Raw genomic sequence first — 7,500 nt, forward strand, 5'->3', positions numbered from 1 at the left:
CCTAGGCAATTGTCTCTTATCCCCAACCATTTCCCCCAACCAAAAATCTTTTCTATCCCTGTAAAAACACCTTCCATATTTTCCAGGAGAAATCGCGTCAGTTCCTGGAATTCTCACTGCGGTATGCAGTACCAGACAGAAGCGCATACGCCGTAAAAGCAAGAGACTCCATTTCCCCTAAATGTAGGGGGTATTGGGTTTATTCGTATTTCGTTGATTGGAGTATTCACATATGTACATTCACTTGTACATATTTACACAAAAGCTGTGGTTTGATAGATCTGAATTTTTATTCATTTCAAGAAAATTAGTAAATAAGTAAATACGCATATAGATTATAGACACGATAAATCCATGAAATAAGAACAGTTATAACACATACACACATGCGTACTGTGACAGGCCGAGAGAGGGTTGTGAACTCAAAGGGAGGATGCAATCAACTGAGTACTTTATTAAGGAACACTCTCCTTTATTTACAAAACCTCAAGGCAACAGGAAAATATATGTTCGAGAAAGTGACAATGTTACAGAGGAAAACCGGAGACATGATTATTCAGGTTCTTTTTAGTGCGAGGGAAGAGCGCAGATACAAGCATAATATATACAAAATAATTTATGTACGATCGTGTGACACACGGTTGGTACATGGCTCCCCCCCTAAAGATGACATACTGTACATGTTAAATAGGGCGCCCTGATCTAGAGAGGCGAACTGTAGGCAGGTCATCTGGCAGAAGATAAACAGGTTTTAGACGATCAACGGAGACCCAGTCTTCTTTGCCACGAATGTTTAGTAGGAATGCTTTCGGACTGCGTCGGATCACAAGGAAAGGGCCCGTGTAAAGGGGTGTTAGTGGTGGCTTGCTAGTGTCATTGCGCAGGAAGACGTGCATTGCAGAGTGCAAGTCCGTTGGTATGTGATGCTTTGCTGGGGGCTTGTAAGTCTGGCGGCACGGAGTAAATTTTTCCACGACGTGGCGTATGCGCTGGAGATCGTCGGAGGAGGTTGTAGAAGGAAAAAATTCGGCAGGGACGACCAACGGGTCGCCATACACCATTTCAGCTGCCGAGACGTCGAGGGCATCTTTAGGAGTGGACCTAGTCCCAGGAGGACCCAGGGAAGCTAAGTAAACCAGTTGGAATCCTTGCAGCGGGACATCAAAGCTGCTTTGAGGGTGCGATGAAAATGTTCAACCATTCCATTGGCAGCGGGGTTGTAGGCCGTTGTCTGATGTAGGGTGATGCCCAGGAGATTCGCTAATGACGTCCACAATTGAGAGGTGAAAGTGGTTCCCCTGTCAGAAGTAATATGCTCAGGGATACCGAATCTTGAAATCCATCCAGAGAGTAAGGCAGATGTACATGAGGCGGACGTTGCAGTTTCCATGGGAATGGCTTCAGGCCAACGAGTGATGTGGGTAGGGGGCCTACAACGTCGACGTGAATGTGTGCGAAACGACGCTGAGGTTGAGGAAAGGTGCCCACTCCTGAATCCGTGTGTTGATGTACTTTGGAAGTTTGGCAAGAAGTACAGGTGCGGACCCAATCCTTAGCATCTTTAGAAATGCTGTGCCAAATGAACTTTGCCTTCAGCTGCTGTGCAGTAGAACGGCATGAGGGATGTGAAAGGCCGTGAATGAAATCAAACACCTGTCGGCGCATGGTAACAGGAATCCAAGGTCGCGGTCTACCAGTACTGACGTCACAGAGGAGGGTGGTGTTGGAGTCTTCGAGGGGAAAGTCTTCCCAACGGAGGGACGTGCAGGATGTCCTACAAGCTTGATACTCTGGATCCTGTCGTTGTGCTTCAACCAGGGCGTTGTAATCCAATCCCAGTTGAACGGCAGCCAACGTGTTTCTTGACAGGGCATCGGCAACGGGATTCATATTCCCAGGGACGTATTGAAGGGTGCAATTGTATTCAGCCACGGCGGAGAGATGTCGGCGTTGATGGGCGGACCAGGCATCAGACTGTCGAGTGAAAGTGTGCACCAGAGGCATGTGGTCTGTGCGAATGACTAAGGGCGTACCTTCTAAGAAATGGCGAAAGTGACGGACAGTCAAGTGCACCACCAGCAATTCTCGATCGAAGGTAGAATAACCCGATTCTGCCTTGGACAGTTTTCTCTGAAGAAGGCCAATGGGCGGGGCGAGCTTTTGACCACCTGCTCGAGTACTGCACCAATAGCGACGTCGCTGGCATCGGTGGAGAGAAGGAGAGGGGCGTGTGGGATAGGAAAAGTGAGAGCCGCAGCAGTTGATAGGGCCTTCTTTGCATTGCAGAAGGCTGCTTCTTGAAGGGGACCCCACTTCAGGTCCTTTGGCTTGCCCTTGAGGGAGGCGTAGAGGGGAGCAAGAGTGGCGGCAATGGCTGGCAGAAAACGGTGATAATAGTTGATCATGCCCAAGAATTCCTGCAGAGCTTTGACGGTCGAGGGCGCGGGGAAGTTCTGAACGGCTGCTACCTTCTCAGGGAGGGGATGGACTCCTTCAGGAGTGATACGGTGCTCTAAGAACGACACTTCGTTGGCGCCAAAGGTACACTTGTCGTACCGGACTACAAGGCCGTTTTGTTGCAGGTGGTCGAGCACTATGCGCAGGTGACGGAGGTGTTACTCTTTTGAGGAGGAGAACACAAGTATGTCGTCCACATAACATACACAGAAAGGGAGGTCCCCTAAGATGCCATCCATGAGACGTTGAAACGTGGCCCCAGCATTACGAAGGCCAAAACAGGAGTAATTAAAGGTGTATGTACCAAACGGAGTGGTGATGGCAGTCTTGGGGATGTCTTCTGGGTTCATGGGTACCTGATAATACCCCTTCAGGAGGTCGAGTGTAGAGAAAACCTTCGCTTTGTGCAGGTAGGAGGTCACGTTGGCAATGTTTTGGAGGGGGTAGTGATCCGGTTCTGTTTGCATGTTCAGGCGCCTGTAATCCCCGCACGGACGGAGGGAGCCGTCTTTCTTCAGAACGATGGATGTGTAAGGGTGACGACCATGGGCTGGAGGCCTTTTGGCAAAGGCCCATTTCCTCCATTTCGGCGAACGTCTGTTTGGCGGCTGCCAATCTTTCCGGTGCCAGACGTCTGAATTTTGCGAAGACTGGGGGTCCCGTCGTCTTGATATGGTGATAAATACCGTGCTTGGCAGGACCTGTGGGCGTTTGGCGAAGTTCTGGATGGAAAACGTCCGGGTACGATGTGAGGAGGTGGGTATAGGCATCCCTGGGTGCGCTGATATAGAGAGCGAGGTTAGAGGGGGCGGGTTGAAGAGGTGTCGACAAGTACGAGTCTGCGTTGACCAATCGTCGGTGGGCGACATCGACCAGAAGGTGGAAATGAGAGAGGAAATCCGCACCGAGGATTGGCAATGGCACGTTAGCAACGAGAAACTTCCAATTGAATTTACCGTTTCCGAATGATAATGTGAGGTTCTCGTAACCGTAGGTGGGTATCGCAGATCCGTTGGCAGCTACCAAGCGGACGTCGGCAGATGTAGACAGACTACGTCGTGCCTTGAAGAGTTTCCTTGGCAAAAGAGAACGATAAGCACCCGTGTCTACCAAAATTGCATGCCCGTTCCTGCATCCTGTAAAAAGAAAAGATTAGAAACACGGGAGGCCACCGCCACGAGCGATGGCCTACTTACACGGTTTTTGGCCACTGACAATCCTCTGCACATTTCTTCGCAGTTGCCCCGAATCTGAATTGGTAGTAGCAAAACTGCGGCGGATGGGAGGTAGTAAGTGGCTGCAGAAGTCGTTTGTTGGGGTGCGAGCGATTGGTGGGTATTGGGTGGCTTTGTCACCGCTTCGGCACGTCTCAGGGTAGGCGTGTATGTCCTACGGCATTCATGTCAGCTTCGGTTGACGTTGAATAGGAATCCTATTTGTCAGGGGTGGAGGCGATGATGGAGGTCTTGAAGTGGCTGTCTATAAGGGCGTTGGCTTTGGTCATCAAGTCCTTTATGGGTAAACTATCGACATCGGGTGTGGCAGTGCGTACAGGTTCGGGTAAACGGCGTATCCAAAGGGCACGAAGTAGGTTCACCTCACGAGGAGAGCTGTCTGCGGCAGGTTGAAGGCGAGCGATACTGGTCATCTCCCTGAGGGCAAGCGAAGCCCTTTGGTCCCCCAACGGTTGTTGCGAGAGCTGAAAGAGCTTCGCTATACGGACGGCTGGCGACGGCGAGTACTGCTGCAGAAGGTATGTATTGAGGGCGTCATACGCTATTGTGGTGTCTCCTTGTTCACAAAGCCAGTCGGATATTTCTGGGAAGGTGTCCTCGGGTATCGCTGCGAGAACATAATCCGCTTTGGTGGTTGAGCGAGTCACGCCCCTGATGCGAAACTGGACTTCTGCGTGCTGAAACCAAGCAAACGCCTCTCCGCTGGCAAACGATGAAAGTTTTAAAGGAGCGGCCGCAGCACCAACTGCCGTAGAGTCCGCCATAGTAACAACGATGGAGGGGCGAGGGGGGGGGGGTGGAAGGCGGTGGGAGCGAGTCGACTTCCGGGGTCACCAATGTGACGGGCCGAGAGAGGGTTGTGAACTCAAAGGCAGGATGCAATCAACTGAGTACTTTATTAAGGAACACTCTCCTTTATATACAAAACCTCAAGGCAACAGGAAAATACATGTTCGAAAAAGTGACAATGTTACAGAGGAAAACCGGAGACATGATTATTCAGGTTCTTTTTAGTGCAAGGGAAGAGCGCAGATACAAGCATAATATATACAAAATAATTTATGTACGATCGTGTGACACACGGTTGGTACAGTACTCAAACACTCACAAACATATACACAAAAAAAGCACCCATACACAGACATACGTACGTATCCACACATATCCATATCCAAACACAACAAAGGGAAAGAAAAGCTTTCTTATTTCCTATCTAATATTTTTTGGAAACTTCGTTCTGAAATAGTTAGGAATTGAGTGTTTTGACGGCAAGAAGTTAACTCTGCTCATGATGCGATTGTGAAATAATGTTGGCCACTTGGTTAAAAGCGAACTCTGGAGAGAGAGAGAGAGAGAGAGAGAGAGAGAGAGAGAGAGAGAGAGAGAGAGAGAGAGAGAGAGAGAGAGAGAGAGGAGAGAGAGAGAGAGTCTAGAAGTATTTAATTGTACTATAATAATATTTACTAACATGCATGAAATGATTAGTTAAGGTTATCTCAACAGTAACTTTAAAGAGAGAGAGAGAGAGAGAGAGAGAGAGAGAGAGAGAGAGAGAGAGAGAGAGAGAGAGAGAGAGAGAGAGAGAGAGAGAGAGAGTCTAGAAGTATTTAATTGTACTATAATTGTATTTACTAAGATGCACGAAATGATTAGTTAAGGTTATCTCAACAGTAACTTTAAAGAGAGAGAGAGAGAGAGAGAGAGAGAGAGAGAGAGAGAGAGAGAGAGAGAGAGAGAGAGAGAGAGAGAGAGAGTACTTTCAGAAATATACAGTATGACAATTGTGTAAAAGTTTGAAGTATTTAATCGAGATAGTCATAGCGAGAGTAGTGGCAATAACAAATAAAAGAAATATTTGAATAGATCAAAGCTAATCTATAGTTGTGGTAGTAGTAATAGAAGTAGTAATTGTCAAAACAAAACTGATACAATTGAAAATGAATATTCAACTAATTAAACTTGAGGGATAGGCTATTTGTGAATTTATTGATAACTTATCCTTATAAAGTGTCGGATAATAATTTAAAAAATCAATAAACATCTATCTTTGTATTTTGTGGAATTGTTTCCATTTAAAAAAAATTCGTTGCTTTTTTTTCCTTTTATGAAATGGAACATATCAGTTGAAGTAACCGAAAATAATAGAGAATTCAGATAAAAATATTGAAAGTATAATTTTTTAGCTTTTGATATGATAATGTAAAAATGGGGCATGTCAAAAACGTACAAAAACTTATATTGGAAAAATGCTACTCTCCAGATGTCGGAGTAAACAAGCAGTCCTTTTTCACAATAATTTAATTCCAATTGTAGAAAAAATATAGGTGAATATGAAAGATATGACTTCGTATCCTGTATAGGTATATATATATATCCTGTATAGGCATATGGGGACAAACCATAGAATTCTTTGTACTTCCCTAGCCACCAAAAAGGAAATCTAGAAAAGCACATAGAGACCATAGAAGATGGAATGGCATTCATGCTTTTCAACCTGTGAGGCTCATTGAGAAAAACTCATATATTTTGCTTTCCAAAAAAGAAAAGCCCACTGGGTATTTAGGACACAGAATGTAGTTGTCAGTGGGGATTAGAGACCTAGCCACCAAAAAAGGAATTCTAGAAAACCAGACTTAAAGAGACAATAGAAGATGGAATGAAAGTAATTCTCTCCCTCCAGTGAGGCTCATTGAGAAAAAATCATATATTTTGCTTTCCAAATAAAGGACAGACTACCAGACATCTTAGAGACAGAATGTAATTGACAGTGGGGCTTAGAAACATAGATAATAGTATTTTCTTCCTCTTCGTAAAAAAGAAAAAGACATACGAACAGAAAGGCACTCTGTCTAATACCACAAAATGTCAGGCAAGCAGAGAAGGAGTTCACAGAGTACAAAGGCCATAACATCAAAGCCTCAGGAATGAGACCTAGTCTTATTCCTCCAGGTGGGAATCTGGGAATGCGTCCCTACTGGATCTGGTAGTTTAGGGGCACGAGGAAAAAAAAGAGAGAAAGAATAAGAATAAGAATGTGGATGTGAGGTGGACTTTGCATAGATAGGATTCAATTTTCACGTCGCCAATGGACAACGGCTCAGACGATTAGATTACTGTATAAGGCATCCAATCTACATTTCTGGGTAAAGGAAGTCGTCGTCTCTCCGTTATTTATTACTTCCGCCACAGAAGTTGGAAGGAGGTTATGATTTCGCCCCTGTTTGTGTGTGTGCGTGTTTGTTTGTGAAGAACTTACTGGCCACAATTTTCATCGTTGAGTAGTAATACGTATAGGTATTAATTGCGATGTTAAAGCTGGAAATTATTAAATTTTGGAAAGTCAAGGTCAAAGGTCAAGCAAAATGTTCAATTGACGTAATCAGCCATTCCTTGGGATATCGTTATCACAGACTTCAAACTTGGTTCATATTGAAGTATATGAAAATCTACTGTAATTAATGTATGTTAAAGTCAAAGGTAAAGGTCAAGGTCGAGCAAAAGGTTGAGAATTAAACTGCCGCAGGCAAAGTCTGCACTCTACTGAGCGCCCCTCAAGTTTAATAATCTCTTTAAAGGGAGATTGGGTCTTTCAGCGTCAGTGCTATTGAATGACCAAGCGTCAACTTGAATTTATGTGAAGGTTGAAACAAGATTGTAAATACGTTCCAGATTACTTCAATATGATATTGGAAAGATGCCTTTATAGGCATAAATGCCCACAAACAGGGAGGCTAATGGCAAGTTGGGTAAATAGAAATGCTCAGACGCATACACACTCATATACATGAACAATCTCTCTCTCTCTCTC

This window comes from Palaemon carinicauda, chromosome 29, assembly GCF_036898095.1.
Source record: "Palaemon carinicauda isolate YSFRI2023 chromosome 29, ASM3689809v2, whole genome shotgun sequence".
Classification (NCBI taxonomy): domain Eukaryota; kingdom Metazoa; phylum Arthropoda; class Malacostraca; order Decapoda; family Palaemonidae; genus Palaemon; species Palaemon carinicauda.